We start from the raw sequence: 18093 nt of genomic DNA, 5'->3' as shown, positions 1-18093 counted from the left end.
TTGCTTTGGGGCTCCCATCCTGATAAATGGTCCATTTTTCTGGATTTGCACTCATCCTAATTATTATATAATAGTCATACAACATAGAAACAGTTCCTTTGACCCACCGTGTCCGTGTCAACCAACAAACACCAAACTACATTAATTCCATTTACCTGCACTTGGTCCATAGCCCACTACGTCCTACGTTTAAGTACTCATCCAGATCCTGACCTTAAACTTATACCTTTCCCTTTTGGAAAGAGATTTTTATGATCTGTTCTGTCCATGCTTTTCATAAGTTTGTGTATATCAATAAGATCCTTTCAGCCTCTTCTGTTCCAAGACACAAGCCCGCTCCTCATAACTGAGACATTTTTCATCCGTGGCAACATTCTGTGCACGTTCTTGTGCACTCAAGTCCTTTCAATAGTGTGGCAACCAAATCTGTGCACAGTATTCCATATCTGGCCGAACCAATGTTTTATAATGTTGAACTAGTATTCTTGCTCCTATGTTCTCGGCCCCAGCTGATGAAGGCCAATTTCTCTTTTGCCTTTTCCACCACTCTTTTTCCCTGTGCTAACATCTTCCATAATCCCTAATTCATTGTTAAACTCCCCTTATTAGACCTCCCAAAATGCATCAATTCACATTTATTGGGATTAAATTCCATCTGCCACTGCCCTGCCCAGTTTATCATTTGATCAGTATCAGTCGGTCACCTCTCACCATCCTCCTCTCTATCAACAACAACACCAACTTTTGTGTCATTTATGACTTACTAATTATACCTTTTACTCCCAAGTTGTTAATGTACATGGTAAGTAATATGGGTACCAGCACCAAACCCTGTAATACACGGCTGGTCACAAGCTTCCAATTATAAAAGCAACCCACCACCACCACCCTCTGCCTCCTATTTATAAACCAATTTTGTATTCAGTTTGCCAAGTTGCCTTGGATCCCTTGGGTCTGACCTTTTTAGACCAGCCATCCATACGGGACCTTGTCAAAGACCTTACTGACAATACTCTTGTCAATGTATTTCGTCACCTTTTCAAAAATCTCAATTAAATTAGACAGGCTGTTCCTCCAGCAAATCTGTGCTGATTTTTTCATGATCAACCCCTGCCTTTCCAAGTATTGATTTAATTCTGTCCTTCAGAACGTTTTCCTATGAACTGGCTTATTCCTGCTGCCCTTCTTGAGCAAAGGAACTGTATTAGCTACTGTCCAGTCATCTGACATTTCACCTCCAGCCATTGAAGTATTAAATATCTCTGCCTGGCCTCCAGCAATCTCCTGCTTTGCATCCCATAGCAGCCTGGAATACATCAGGCCTTCAGGCTTTATGCACCTATATGCCTGCTAAAACATCTAATGCCTTCTCCTCCTTAATATTAATGTGTTTTACAACTTCATTATCCCAACTGAAACATGGAATTCAACAAGACTGGACGGGGTAGATGCACAAAAGATGTTCCTCATGGAGCATGAGTCCAGAATCAGGGATCATTATATGCGATAAGCTATTGAGGACTGAGATGAGAAATTTTTTCAATCAGACAATGATGAGCCTGTGAAATCCATGACCACAGAGGTAGTCAAGTCAAAAGTATTGAATGATTTCAGGAAAGAGATGAATATCACAAGTAGAGTTAACTGTATTCAAGGATACCCAAGGGAGGAAGGTGTGAACAGGCTGTTGAATTGGATGATCAGTCACGATCATAATGAATGGCAGAGCAGGCTCTAAAGTCTAAATATTAAACTCATGTTGTTTTCTTGTTTCTTTCTAGACTGTAACACTGATAGTGTTTATATTCCAGGTTTTGTTGATGTAGAATTTCACCACCTGCCATCGTCAGATTTGAGCCCATATCCAAAGAACATGAGGCTGTGTTTCTCTATTACTGATTGCCACTAAGCTATCACCAACCTCCAGATAATCTAGAACTGGGGGTCACTGTTTCAAAAACTGGGATTTCCTATTTCAAAAAAACTATTGGGCGTGTTCAGAGTCTTTGAAACTGTTTTGCTGAAAAGGTGTGGAAGCAGCGCCCTTGAATATTTTGAAGGCATAGTTTGGATCCCTGTTAAGTAAAGGAGTGAAAGATTATCGGGGTAGGTGAGAATGCAGATTTGTGGTTACAGTCAGATCAACCTATTCCTCCTCCTCCACGTTAGTATGTTCAAAGGCTGGAAAAGTTACAGTAAGTAATTCCCTTCCTTAAAGCACATTTATCATCTACGAGGCACAAATCACAAAAACCTCCCACTTAGAATAGAATATCCTTTATTGTCACATAGAATCCAGTACGGACATAGAGCAGTATCATGAAAAGTTTTACAACATTGCCTCTTACGATACCATCTTAGGTATAAGTACCTAGGTTCAAATCTTAGATACAAAAAGAGGTATAAGCAAGAAAAGCAGCTGCGTTATTTTACAGAAATAAGACATAGTTAAAAGGATAGTCATTACACTCATAGAGTTACACTGCTCGGAAACAGACCCTTCGGTCCACCTTGTCCGTGCTGACCAGATATCCTATATAAATCTAATCCCATTTGCCAGCATTTGGCCCATATCCTTCTAAATCCTTCATATTCATATATCCATCCAGATGCTTTTTTAAATGTTGTAATTGTACCAGCCTCCACCACTTCCTCTGGCAGCTCATTCCAGACACACACATTGAGGTAATTAGAGAGAGAATATGGCCTTTTAAAGATCAGCAAGGCTGCCTATATGTGGAATTGCAGGAGACTGGGGAGATACTAATTGTGTATTTTGCATCACTATTTACTATGGAGAAGGATATGGAAGATGGAGATTGTGGGGAAATAAATAGCGACATCTTGCAAAATGTCCATATTACAGAGAAGGAGATGCTGGATGTCTTAAAACATAAAGGTGGATAAATCACCACAACCTGTGGGAAGCTAGAGAAGTGATTGCAGGGCCCCTTGCTGAGATATTTGTATCATTGATAGCCACAGGTGAGGTACCAGAAGACTGGAGATGGCTAATGTGTCACTATTTAAGAAAGATAATAAGGAAAAGCCAGGGAACTTTCGATCAGTGAGCCTGACATTGGTGGTGGGCAAGTTGCTGGAGGGAATCCTGAGGGACAGGATTTACATATATTTGGAAAGGCAAGGACTGATTAGGGATAGTCATGGCTTTGTGCATGGAAAATCACTGAGTTGAGTTTTTTGAAGAAATAATGAAGAGGATTGATGAGGACAGAGTGGTGGATGTGATCGCTATTGACTTGAGTAAGGCGTTCAACAAGGATCCTCGTGGAAGACTAGTTAGCAAGGTTAGTCATGTGAAGTAGGGGAAGAACTAGCTATTTGGATTCCGAACTGGCTCCAAAGTACAAGACGAAGGTGATGGTGGAGGGTTGCTTTTCAGACTGGAGGCCTGTGACCACCGGTATGCCACAAGGACCAGTGCTGGGTCTAGTGCTTTGCCATTTATATAAATGATTTGGATGTGTGCTTAAGAGGAATAGTTAATAAGTTTGCAGATGACACCAAAATTGGAGATGTAGTGGACAGTGAGGAATGTTACCTCAGTATAATGGGATCTTGATCAGATGGGCCAATGGGATGAGGAATGGTAGATGGAATTTAATTTAGGTAAATGCAAGGTGTTGCATCTTGGAAAGGCATATCAGTGCAGGACTTAGGCACCTAATGATAAGGACCTGGGGAGTGTTGCTGAACAAAGAGACATTGAAATGCAAGTTCATAGTTCCTTGTAATTGGAGTTGCAGATAGATAGGATAGTTAAAAAAGCATTGCCTTTATTGGTCAGAGCATTAAGTATAGGAGTTGGGAGGTCATGTTGCAGCTGTACAGGACATTGGTTAGGCCAATTTTGGAATACTGCATGTAATTCTGGTCTCCTTGCTATAGGAAGGATGTTGTGGAACTTGAAAATGTTCAGAAAAGATTGACAGGGATGTTGCCAGGGTTTTTGGGTGGGGGGAGGAGTGGGACGGTTTGAGATATAGGGAGAGGCTGAATGGGCTGGGGCTATTTTCCCTGGAGCGTCAGAGGTTGACAGGTGACTTCATGGAGGTATATAAAATCGTGAAGGCATGGATAGGGGGAACAGCCAAAACTTATTTCCCCTGAGCAGGGAGAGTCCGAAACTAGAGGGCGTAGGCTAAGGCTGGGAGGAGAAAGACTTTAAAGTGACCTAAGGGGCAACGTTTTTCATGTCGAGGGTGGTGCTTGTTTTATCAGCAAATTACACATAAACATTACATTACAGTAGCTGAGTGAAGGGTCTTCCACATGTAGTCAGACTACACAGGGCAGACCCCAGTCGAACAACCATCCCCACTCCACTCCAAGCCTCCAGTCTGCTCTGCACCTCCTCTCAACTGTTCAAATGTAAGTTTTTTCAGGGGCTCGATTTCTCTTGCTGGTCCCCACTTCGGGGCTGCTTCCCACCACTGGCCGCAGCCGGCGGTGACTCAATCCCCCTTGTTGGTCTTCGCCCGGGACTGCTTCCCCACGGCTCTTGCCTGAATGAGTTCAGTTCCAACAACACTCAAGCTCAACACCACCCTCCGTGAGAAAACATTGGCCCTTAGGTCCCTTTTAAATCTTTCCCCTTTCACCTTAAACCTATTCCCTCTAGCTTTGGACTACCTTACCCTGGGAAAAAGACTTTGGCAATTAATTTTATTCATGCCCGTCATGGTTTTATAAACCTCTATAAGGTCACCCCTCAAACTCTGACTCTCCAGGTAAAATAGCCCCAGCCTATTCAGCCTTTCCTTATAGGTCAAACTCTCTAAACCAGGCAATATTCTTGTAAATCTTTTCTGCTCCCTTTCAAGTTGATGATGCAAGTGGGTTCAGTCTGTAGCACCCTGCTATAATGGAGAAGCTAATAATGTTGAAAAATTCCACTGCCTGGGCCACTTCACTCTCCTCGCCACAGAGAAAGGTTATCAGCAGTGTACTTTGGAGAAAATGTGTCAGTTACATCCCAGATGCTTTTGTGGTCTGAGGTTTGGTGAATGCTACTCAATTCCCCAGTTATAGAGTCAGAATTATTCTGCAGGGAAACAGATCATTCATACAGCACAGAAACAGGTCAAACTCATTCATGCTGGCTAGGTTTCCCGAAACAAACTAGACCCATTTGGCTTGCGTCGCTTGAAACGTCACCTATTCATGTATCTGTCCAAAAGTCTTTTAGATGTTGTAATTGTACCTGCATCTACCACTTCTTCTGGAAGGTCATGCCACATACGAACCACCTTCTGTGTGAAAATGTTGTCTCTCTGGTGCCATCTAAATCTTTCTCCCCTCACCTTAAAATTACACCCTAGAGTTTTACCTCCCTCACCCTGAGGAAAAGACCATTGCTATTCACCTTATCTATGCCCCTAATGATTTTATGAACCTCTAAGGTCACTCCTCAACCTCCTATGCTCCAGAGAAAAAAGACCCAGCCTATCCTCATAGCTCAAAACCTCTAATCCTGATGACACCCTTGTAAATTTTTTCTGCATTCTTTCAAATTTAACAACTGACTTAGAACTACGTTACTATTAACTCAGAGCTGTTAGGTCAAAATTCTGGAATCCCTCCGCAGCAGCACTAAAAGTTTACCTAACCACTCTTAAGTGCAGAATCTCATGACAGCATGTCACCACCACCACCTCAAAGATAATGACAGATGGTGATAAATGTTGGCCTATCATCTGGCAAAATAATAATCAAGAATATTTACTGAGAATGTTTACTTGCAAAAGATGTACTTGCCAGATCCATCCTTCTCTCTATCCGGAGGATTGTTGTGTGTGACTTCACTTTCACATTGTTTCCTACTGGAACTGCTTGTTGCTTGGGCTGATTTTCTTGATGACTTTTTTTTTGCAGTGTGGCTTATACCTATATCCATGAGTTTGAGTTTAAGATAGACTGGTTGATGAGAGGGCAGCGTCAAAAATTGTCGAGCTTCTTCGTAACACAATTTATTACCTATTAAAGTTAAATACTATAGTACATGGTATTCAGAGGTAACCACACTCTGATCTTCATGTGGCATTATTGAAAGTCTATATCGTAAACTCTTGAATAAAAGCAAAGTGCTGAGAATGCAGGAAATCAAAAACACAATGCAGGAAAAACTCAGGTCTGGCAGCATCTGTGGAGAGAAGTGAAATTGTCATTTTGAGTTTAGTATGACTCCTCTTCAGAACTGATCTCTGCTACCTAGTGCTAGGTTTTCTCCTACTACTACTTATCTGCTTGTGTTTCAGACATTCAGATGGCTTGACTTCAGGCTTCTGCTGTATTTATCTCTTTCCATCTTCACTCTAACACTGTTTATGCTCAGAGTGGAGCAGCTCAGTGACATCATCCAGGGTTGCTGTGGAGTCTTAAAGACCTTCCATAACACTGACCTTGAGTGTTTATTCCAATTGGTCAAATTGAGCAGCAGTCTTTCTATATAACATTTACAGTAGTTCCAAAGTATTAAAGCAGTTCTTTTTTACACCCATGTTGCACTTTATCATTGTGTGCACTTCCTTGATTAATTCTTACTAGTTACCTGCAAAAATGTGCATGTTGCATTTTATCTTAGCAAACATAGATGCAAAAGTACATTTTTAAGCTGTACTGAAGTTGTGGTCAATACCGCTGTCTGTGACTCATTTTTATTTCCAAATGGGTCTTGCTACATCTGAACTCTCAGTTGGTATCAGTACCTCTTAACCTTAATTATTGGACAACACTGATGCAAAGAATGATATTCATCATACAGTGCAGTTTCACCTAGGAAGTTGTTTTGGGTTGGAAATTAGTTATGAGGAGAAAAGTGATTGTGGGACTAATTCCAATGTTTTAGAAAGGGCCAAGATGATTTAATAGATGTTTCTGAAACTATGAAATGATTTAATGGGGTAAGTTGGGACAGCCTCTTTCCTCTGGTGCATTAGTGATAAGGGGTCATCAATTTAAATTGTCACAATGAGGAGAGATTTCTTTAGAGGGTTTTCAGAACATAGCATGGATCGCCACAGGGTGCAGTTGAAACAGAGACCAGGGAAAATTTGATAGATATTTGTAGCAGATCATGATACGGGGCTGTGGGCAGAATTTGGAAAGAGGGATTTGTTTTGGATTGCTCTCACTTTGCCAAATAGTCTTGTTCTATGCTTAGACTTGTATGGATCCATGATATTCTCTGAATGTGTTCTATTCGTAATTTGAAGTTCTTTGTTTCCCAGTGATTTGATTTTTTTTGAAGTATTAAATTATTTGTTCCTGTATTTAATTTGTCTTTCTGAATCATTTAATTTTAATGCAATAAAGGATAAAACCACCACTTTTATTTTTTTTCTCCCTATTACTCAGTTTCTATTTTCATTTCTATCCTCCTGTCTTCAATGTGACCCTAATTATGTGTTAATATGTGCAAGAACAGCATTACTTGGGTTTCTGCCAGGAACACCAATTTCCAGTTAGGTAGGTCTTATTGTGTGTAACTTCATCAAAGAAAGCTGATTGCAGAATTTTATAGTGAATAATTTACCTTTTAATTTATGTTTGTAACAGAGAATGCTTCTAGGTTTATGTCTCCAGTTACTTCTCAAAAAAAAATTCCCTTGACGACACACACAGAATGATCAATTATGTTTTTTAATTGCACAAACTTGAAGGGGAAGCTTTTGTCACAAAGCCAACATTTAATAACTGCTGTCAAATGGTATTGCATTTCTAAACTTTTCGATAACCTGCAGATTTTGCATCAACAGTTGTGCATGGCTTCCTCATTAATACATGCTGTACAATTTGACTTTTACATAAAACATTTTTTGTATGGCTTTCAACTGCTGCCTTAAGAAATCCAGCTCATTCTTCATGATCCTGTTTGATTGATGAAAGGAAACACAATTGTTTTAATCTGTTAACTGTCTGTGCCGTAGCATAATTTCAAGATATGTGTGAAGCATTTTAAAGAGGTTATGGAAGTGTTTCTTTCAAATGTGGACAGGCATGATTTTTGATATTGATTCAAGGAGAAGCTGTACAGTCCTGTTTAATTTGTTCAAGTGCCCAGAGTCGACTGCCTGTAATGCATGAAAGCAATGTTTGCCCATGCTGTATGGGAGCTGTAATGTTGATATATTTCCTGAAGTGTTTTCTGTCATCTTAGCAGTGGGTTTATCCTGTTACTTTTCTGTTTGTCCAAGTTATTAATTCTGTTTTGTAGCAACACTTTTGCTTTGAATTTTATCTTCCCATGTAATTTGAGAGGGGTCCAGGGAGCACAGGTGACATAAAGATTGTGAGAAAGAATGTGAGCCAGAAGGAATGTGCAGAAATTAGATGAAGTCTTAGAGACATTTGAAAATTTTAAATTTACTTGGTTAGGGAACAGGGAGCTATTATGACATAAGAATGTGCATGAGAGTGACCTTAGGCAGTGAAGTTGCATATGTAATTCGGCAAGTGAAAGTTAAACGTATTGGCGTTATTAGTGAAGATCAGTTCTGCACTGAATAGAATGGTGCGGCTTTGGAATCATCTGAGATGTGTATAGTGTCTAGGGAAAGCAGTGAAATTTGTAATTCGAGGGGACAGAGTTGATCATGAGTGCTGACACAAAAACATTTTTCAATTTCCCACTTGATGTCCAATGGCTTGACAATGCAAAGATTATGATGGTATAGCTGAGGGCATTGACATGTATGTATGAAAATTGGCACTCCATGTGGAAGTGGTAATACTGAAGGGCAATACGCAGATGAGAAAATGGCCAGTGTAGGTCTTTGATCAACTTGGTAGGTGATGTTGCTACAATGGAAATTAGAGTCTTTGAAAATAGAAATTTGCTCTGTTTCATGATCTGAAAAACTCAAAATTCCTTCTGCTAAATAGGAAAATTAAGTCTGTTCTACTGGCTAAATATCAATTCTACAAAAATCCAGTCTCTGCTGTTACACTTGATTCTTCAGTAACCCTAAAACTTCACTTCTCCGCTGCTCTCCTTTCTGATCTTCCACATTAAACCTCAACTTAAACGGCAACTTGTGTTTCAATCACATTAAACTTCATTCTTCCAGTCCAAGCTCCACTGCTGTCATTAATTCAAGTATGTGGATTCTTGGTTACCCTTCATTCTAAATTTCTCCATGGCTTTACTTGCTCCTACTTATGAAATTACCTCCTGTCTTGTAGCAATGAATTTATGCTCCATTTCTCTGAGCAATTATTTTTTTTTCACCATGGCTCCCACTTCTCCACCATTAACCACCACCTTGTTCAGCCATTGTTTCTGTACATTGAAGTCTCTGTTCCCTCCATCCTGCCATGCTTGTGGAAGGCTTGAAATCTTGCAACTTCTCCATTCTGGCCTCCTTTTACTTTGCCTGTGTGCACCATATTCCTTTCTTCCTCATTGCAGAATGCTATGAGGCATCTTCTGCTCTCAATGCATGCCATCTTCAGTATAATTTGAGTCTAGAAAGTAAGGTAGTTAATAAATACCCTTTGGACTTATAAATACCTCTTCCCGACAATGTAACCAATTCAGATAAATCTAATTTCTTTGATTTTTCTTGGAACAAATAGTGCACGTTTGGTAATAGAGAAGCATCTGTTGATTTTAAATACTGAGTATTTTCAGCATTGTGAATTCCATGTACTGTTTGATTACAAATTATGTATTTTTTGTGTGGTTTCACGTATGATACAGTGAAAAGTATTGTTTTGTGTGCTAACCAGGCAAATCAAACCTTGCATAAGTACATTAGGGTAATAGAACAGAATCTAGAATGTAGTGTTACAGCTCCAGAGAAGGTGAAGAGAAAAAGTAGCAATCACAAAATATCCTTAATATTCTTGCTGTAAAATGAGAAGTTGTATGGTGAAATTATATGTTGCTCATGCAATTTTTGAAAAAGCAATTTTAACTTTGAAGTTCAACTGTCAGCAAAAGCTATCGCACATGTATTCTATGATTTGTTTGCCATGTCTCAAATAGTATAATGCTGATTTTACAACCTACAAGATTATGTTCTCTGATATGCCTTTAGGTTTACTGCCAAGATGTCTCTCACAGAAAAGCCTCCAGATCATTCTGCGAACTAACTCAAAAGTAACTGTGTTCGATTGAAATAAAATTCTAAAATGCTAATGGCAACAAAAGAAAGCTGTCTATGTTTTGTCCCCATTCTGGAAATTTAATGAATGCTCAGTGTCAAACCTAATGCCTGTACTAATTACCGAGCACTAAATGAAATGATGCGTGGGTGGTTAGGATCTTGTAAATTGCAGGAAAGTACCCCCTGTTCATAAAACAGCATAAAATATGTAAATAAGGTAATTGAATAAGATGATGACTGAGGATTTTTAGCTTAAAGTGAGTAGTATGAGTCTTCTTTTGTTGAAAGTCCATTAATGAGCTCCCTGATGGCTTCTTGAGTGTATACAGTGGGTTACTGAGCCACAGGAACTAAGATCATCAAACCTAACTTTGCATAAGCACCAATATTTCCTTCCTTTTCCATGACGAGGAAGAGAAAGTTGACTGTCTTGACTAAATCTTTCTGTTATTTTTAAAGATTAAACATGGTGATTGGCTGTTTCTGTAGATGTTTTCCTCAGCAACTTGTTCGGACATTGGTACGCACCTGTGGAACAGGTGGGATTGAACCAGGGAACTAATAGCCCAGCAGCAGGGACACCACCATTGTACCACTAGAGGCCCTATTGATTGCTTCAGTATGATAGTAGAAAGAAGCTGGTGCACTACCCATCGCAGTCTCGCTCTGATATTATGAAGCAATGCTTCCCTTTGTCAAAATTATCTATTATCCTATCCCCACCTTCCTGGCATATTGGTTACTTGTCCATTGCACTATATGGGGTGGCACGGTGGCTCAGTGGTTAGCACTGCTGCCTCACAGCACCAGGGACCCAGGTTCAACTTCTGCCTCGGGCAACTGTCTGTGTGGAATTTGCACGCTCTCTCCTCCCCCCCCCACCCCCCATTTCTGCGTGGGTTTCCTCCCACAGTCCAAAGATTTGCAGGTTAGGTGAATTGGCCATTCTAAATTGCCCGTAGTGTTAGTTGGATTAATCGGGTAAATGTGGAGGATCGGGTCTGGGTGGGTTACTCTTCGGATGGTCAGTGTGGACTTCTTGGGCCGAAGGGCCTGATTCCACACTGTAGGGAATCTAATCATACCATATGTTTTAAGGATATTGGTGTAGCTTTGGATGAGCAAAAGCTATCCTTTGAGAATAACCTACCCTGTTTGCAGAAATGCGAACAAATTCCTCCTACATAAGTGCAGCATTGATTTTATTGACACTGCTCTTCTCTGTAACATAGGAGAAAGTGAGGACTGCAGATGCTGGAGATCAGAGTGGAGAGTGTGGTGCTGGAAAAGCAGGAAAATCGACATTTCAGGCAAAAGTCCTTTAGGAATGAGGCTTGTGAGCCAAGAGGTGGAGAGATAAATGGGAGGAAGGCACCACCTCATGCTCCAACAAGGAGGTTGAACAGTTCATCAACTTCAACACATTCCACCCATCCTTAAGTTCACCTGAACCATCTCCCTCCCCTTCCTGGACCTTTCCATCTCCATCAACGGTGACCGTCTCAATACTGGCATCTTCTACAAACCCACTGACTCTCACAGCTACCTGGACTACATCTTCTCCCACCCTGCCTCATGTAAAAATACTATCCCTTATTCGCTATTCCTTTGCCTCCGCGGCACCTGCTCCCAGGAAGACCAGTTCCACCACAGAACACACCAGATGGCCGCCTCCTTCCAAGACTGCAATTTCCCCTCCCATGTGTTTGATGATGCCCTCCAGCGCATCTCATTCAGTTCCCGCGCCTCTGCCCTCGAACCCTACTCCTCCAACCGCAAAAAGGACAGAACGCCCCCCTCCCCCCGTCTTCAACTTCTACCCCACTAAATGTATCATCCTCTGTCATTTCCGTCACCTACAAACGGACCCCACCAGCAGAGATGTATTTCCCTCCCCACCCCTATCTACATTCCATAAAAACCATTCCCTCCACAACTCTCTTGTCAGGTCCCCCCTGCCCCCCACCAACACACCTGCTCTTCCTGGCACCTTCCAGTGCCACCAAAGGAATTGTAAAACCTGTGCCCACACCTCCCCCCAGACCTCTATCCAAGGCCCCAAAGAAGCCTTCCAATTCCATCAGAGCTTTACCTGCACTTCCACATGTCATTTACTGTATCCTTTGCTCCTGATGTGGTCTCTTGGACATTGGGGAGATAGGACGCCTACTTGTAGAATGCTTTGCAGAACATCTCCGGGACACCTGCACCAACCAACCCCACTGCCCCGTTGCCATACACTTCAACTCCCCCCTCCGCCAAGGACATGCAGGTCCCGGGCCTCCTCTATCGCCGCTCCGTAATTACCCGAAACCTGGAGGAAGAACACCTCATCTTCGGCCTTAGGACCCTCCAACCACATAGGATCAATGTGGATTTCACTAGTGCCTCACTACCCCCCCACCTTATCCCAGTTCTAATCTTCCAACTTGGCACTGCCCTCGTGACCTGTCCTACCTGTCCATCATCTATCTGCTCCACCATCCCCTCTGACCTATCACCATTATCCCCACCTTCATCTACCTATTGCACTCTCAGCTACCTTCCCCCAGCCCCACCCCCTCCCATTTATCTCTCCACCCCCTTGTCTTACAAGCCTCATTCCTAATTAAGGGCTTTTGCCCGAAACGTCGATTTTCCTACTCCTTGGATGCTGCCTGACAAACTGTGCTTTTCCAGCATCATACTCTCGACTCTTCTTTGTAACATGTCTACCATGTGACATAGGTACTAATCTGGATGTTATTAACTTTTTTATGTGCTATTTAAATTCTCTTCAGGACTGAAAATGTGCTTCAATTTGCTGTAAGTTACAGTATGGATCATAATTCTTCACTGTGAAACTCCCGCCTTCCAAAGGCCTTAATACCTACTTCAGTCAACTCTGGCATCAGGGAGGAGGAACCATATCATTTGTAATTCTTGTCATGCCTACAGAAATGCTATCCATACCATTGCAAGAAATCCTCATCTCCTACTATTTTGGTATTATTTTACCAATTTCTTGGTATTTGGGTTTTTTCCTTGCTCCATTGTCCTATGATGTTGTTCAGCTCTCTGTTGAGATGCTGAATATTGTTTTGACATTAAAACTCTCATGTCCCCTGACATATGGATTCCATCTCCTGCTGTCCGACAGATAGGATCTACTTCTCTTTCTGTACATTCTCTGTGTCTTGAATTGTCTAGTTCTGCTTTTAGGTTATCACACTGTGGAGCATATGATCTATAAACTGTTTTCTCTGCTGTGGAGTATGCCAGTGGATGCAGAATCCGATGCAATTTTCAATTAATGTGTAAATATGCAGGCTCCAGAAAGGTAAAACTATAATACCTCACATAAAGCACCCGCTGAAGACCATCAGGGTTTCCTTGACTTCCTTGTTATCTTAACATAGAAGTCGGTAACTGCAGTTAAGCTGAATTCCCTCACTAGCACCAAACCCTACTTACTCATTTCACAAGCGTTAATTATAGATTAGTACATCAATTATCTCAAGCAACTTGGAGACATAGAGATGTACAGCATGAAACAGACCCTTCGATCCAACTCGTCCATGTCGACCAGATATCCCAACCCAATCAAGTCCTATCTGCCAGCACCCGGCCCATGTCCCTCCAAACCCTTCCTATTCATATACCCATCCAGATGCCTTTTAAATGTTGCAATTGTACCAACTTCCACCACTTCCTCTGGCAGCTCATTCCATACACGTACCACCTTCTTGCATGATAAAGTTGCCCCTTGGGTCCCTTTTATATCTTTCCCCTTTCACCCTCAACCTATGCTCTCTAGTTCTGGACTTCCCGACCCCAGGGAAAAGACTTTGTCTATTAATCTTATCCCCTCATGATTTTATAAACCTCTGTAAGGTCACCCCTCAGCCTCCGATGCTCCAGGAAAACAGTCCCAGCCTATTCAACCTCTCCATATTGCTCAAATCCTCCAAGCCAGGCAACATCCTTGTAAATCTTTTCTGACCCCTTTCAAGTTTCACAACGTCTTTCCGAAAGGAAGGACACCAGAATTGCATGCAATATTCCAAAAGTGGCCTAACCAATGTTCTGTACAACCACAACATGACCCCTCCTAACTCCTCTACTCAGTGCTCTGACCCATAAAGGAAAGCATACCAAACGCTGCCTTCACTATCTATCGACCTGTCATTCTACTTTCAAGGAGCTATGAACCTGCACTCAAGGTCTCTTTTACAGCAACACTCTCTAGGACCTTACCATTCAGTGTATAAGTCCTCTCTTTCATAACCAATAAATTATGTATTAATTCAGCAAATAAACTTTTATGAGTCAAATAAACTTAAAAGGAGTCTTGATATTGAAAAGCTAAAGTAAATAAAATCCATTCTTATTATGGTCATCGGAACTACTGTATAAAGGGACATAGTACTTTGCGAATACCCATTAGCAAGAGGATGTACTGAAAAGGATTTGAAGAAATGTCAGCGATCTCAAGCCCAAGAAACAATTCTACCTCATGGGAATTCCTGCCAAATGTTCAAGATGCGGTTCTAGGATTGGGTTCATCAGCCACATAAGGACCTCACTTTTCAGCATGGTGGCTCAGTAGTTAACACTGCTGCCTCACCGTGGCAGGGAGTCTGGTTTGTTTCCAGCCTTGGGTGTCTGTTTTTGTGGAGTTTGCCCATTCTTCCTGTGTCTGCATGGGTTTCCTCAGAGGGCTTCAATTTCCTCCCACAGTCCACAGTTGTGCAGGTTAGGTGGATTGGCCATGCTAAGTTGTCACTATGTCCAGGGATGTTTAGGTTCAGTGCATTAGCCATGGGAAATGAAGGGTTATGGAGATAGGGTAGTGGGTTGGGATGCTCTTTGGAGGGTTGGTGTGGACGCGATGGGCCAAATGGCCTGCTTCCACACTGTAGGAATTCTGTGATTCCTCCAAATCACTTATTCCTGACTTTAAACTAACGTCCACTTGTTTTCAACATGTCTGTCATGGGGAAAAATGATTCTCACGATCTACTGTGCCAATGTCTTTGTGTATACCTCAATCAGATACAACCCCAGCTGCCTCTGCTCCAAGGAAAACAAACCCAGCCTATCCAGTCTCTTCTCATAACTCTGATTTTTCACCTCAGGTAGCATATTTTCTTTTCTGAATCTTTTCTGCACCCTCTCCAGTGCAGACGTGCTCTTCTGAAAGTGTGGCGACCAGAACTGCACACAGTATTCTATCTGTGCCAAACTACCTTCATAAAGTTGTAACAAGATTTCCTATGTCTTATGCTCTGGCTAATGAATGCAAGCATCCCTTATGCTACCTTCATTATCCTGTCTACCCACATTGACATTTTGAGGGATCATTGGACTAGTACAGCAAGGTCCATTTGTTCCTCAGTACTCGCGAGAAACCTGTCATTTATTTGTGTATATCTTTGCCTTATTAGACCTCCCAAAATGCATCACATCGCACATATCGTGATTAAGTTCCATCTGCTTTTGCTTTGTCCAATTTTCCAGCTGATCAGTAGCAGATGCAGTCTAAGACTATCCTCCCCATTACCAAAACACCAATTTTTGTGTCATCACCTGAATACACGTCCTGCATTCATGGTCACCATAGACAGTGGAAGTGACCCTAATTCCCCACATATTGCAGGAGATGATAAGCCCTTCATCCCCAAGGTCATTCTTGTAAACTTCCTCTGGGCTCCCTCCAATATGAGCACATCCTTCCTTAGATGTGGAGCACAAAACTGCTGGCAGTGCCCCAAATGGAGTCTCACCAGAGCCTTATACAACCTCAGGGGCATTATCTTTAACATATGATTCCATCAGAATAGCTGTGTCAGGCTCTGTGAATTTTGGCACAAATTCTTAGAAATTAGTGAGCAGGACTTTGTTAAGTTGACAGGACTGAGTTTGTCATGGTTAAATAAAAGTTTTACATTTTTTTTATTTGCATTTGGAGCAAATGGACTGGATGAGTTGACCTTTCATTTAGATGCTGGTGCAGTTATTAACAACCAGTACTCCTTTGTACATAGCACAACTGTGTATTCAAGTTTAATAGAACTTATCTGATCTGGTCAAGAAAAAGAAAGAGGCGTATGTCAAGTATAGATGGCTGGGATCGATTGAATCCCTAGAGGAGTAGAAGAGCAGTATAAGTATACTTCAGGGAAATCAGGAGGGCAGAAAGAAGACTCTGGATTCTCCTTAACCTGGTTTGCCAAAGAGATTCTACAAATACGTCAAGGGTAAAAAAAAAGTAATAGTGGAGAGAATAGGGCCCCATAAAAACCAACCAGTCTGTGTGTGTGGAACCCATGATGTGGAGATGCCCGTGTTGGATTGGGTTGGACAAGGTCAGAAGTCGCACACCAGGTTGTAATGTAACAGGTTTATTTGAAATCACAAACATTGGGATCTCTGCTCCCTTTGTCTGGTAAAGTCACATGACAAAGGAGCAGAGCTCCAAACGCTTGTGATCTCAAATAAACCTATTGGGCTATAACCGTGACATATGACTTCTGATTATGTGGAACCGCAGGAGATAGATGAGATACTAAACGAGTATTTCGCATCAGTGTTTACTGTGGAGAAGCATATGGAAAGTAGAGATCTTGCAGAAATAAATAGTGATATCTTGAAATGTGTACATATTACAGAGCAAGAGATGCTGGATGTCTTAAAATGCATAGAATTGGATGAATCTCTGGGACCTGATCAGGTGTTTCCCAGAATATTGAGAGAAGCTCAGGAAGTGATTGCTGGGCCCCTTGCTGAGATATTTGTATCATCAATAGTCACAGGTGAGCTGCTGAGAGACTGGAGGTTGGCTAATGCGGTGCCATTGTTTACGAAATGTGGTAAGGAAAAGGCAGGGACTATAGACCAGTAAACCTGATTCGGAGGGACAGGATTTACATACATTTGGAATGGTAAGGACTGATTAGGGATAGTTAACATGGTTTTGTGCATGGGAATTCATATAATTTGATTGAGTATTTTGAAGATGTGGCAAAGAAGACTGATGAGGGCAAAGCGGTGGACGTTGTCTGTATGAACTTCAGCAAGGTGTTCGAAAAGGTTCAGCTTCGACTTGTTCACAAGAGTAGATCACATGGAATCGAGGGAGAGCTAGCCATTTGGATACAAAATTGGCTTGAAGGTAGGAGACAGTTTGTGGTAATGGAAAGCTGCTTTTTGCACTTGGAGGCCTGTGACCAGCGGTGTGCCACACGGATCAGTGCTGGGTCCGCTGCTTTTTGTCATTTATGTAAATGATTTGGATGCGAATGTAGGAGGTATGGTGAGTAAGTTTGTAGATGACACCAAAGTTGGAGGCATCGTGGACAGTGAAGAGGGTTATCTCAGAACAACAGGGCCTTGATCAGATGGGTCTATGAGCAGAGGAGTGCCAGATGAAGTTTAATTTTGATAAATATGAGATGTTGCATTTTGATAAAGATAGAACTCCTACACTTAATGGTAGTGTCCTGGGGAGTGTTGCCAAACAAAGAGACCTTGGAGTACAGGTTCATTGTTCCTTGAAAGTAGAATCACAGGTAGACAAGGCAGTGAAGAAAGCATTTGGTATTCTTACCTTTATTGGTCAGTTCATTGAGTATAAAAACTTTGGTATGTCATGTTATGTCTGTTCAAGACATTGGTTAGGCCACTATCAGAATACTGCTTTCAATTCTGGTCTTCCTGTTAAAGGAAGAATGTGGTTAAAATTTAGAAAGGCTTTAGAAAAGAGTTACAAGAGTGTTGCTGGGGTTGGAGGGTTTGAGATATAGGGAGAGCCTGAATAGTCTGGGCTATTTTCTTTGGTCTGTCAAAGGCTTGGGGTGACCTTCTAGAGGTTTATAAAATCATGAAGGGTATGGATAGGGTGAATAGCCAAGGTCTTTTTCCCCAGAGTAAGGGAGTCCAAAACTACAGGGAGTAGTTTAAGGTAGGAGGGGAAATATTTAAA

At 41.6% G+C, this 18093-nt stretch overlaps 1 protein-coding gene across 1 annotated transcript in view; it reads left to right on the top strand.

Moving 5' to 3' along the window:
- Window positions 1-18093, top strand: part of rbm33a (RNA binding motif protein 33a) — a 159544-nt gene that overhangs the window by 128621 nt on the left and 12830 nt on the right. The gene's annotated exons all lie outside the window — the stretch shown is intronic.

Source organism: Chiloscyllium plagiosum, chromosome 5 (assembly GCF_004010195.1).
Source record: "Chiloscyllium plagiosum isolate BGI_BamShark_2017 chromosome 5, ASM401019v2, whole genome shotgun sequence".
NCBI lineage: Eukaryota > Metazoa > Chordata > Chondrichthyes > Orectolobiformes > Hemiscylliidae > Chiloscyllium > Chiloscyllium plagiosum.
Note: the sequence above shows the minus strand (reverse complement) of the source record. Positions and strands in the feature narration are given on the sequence as shown.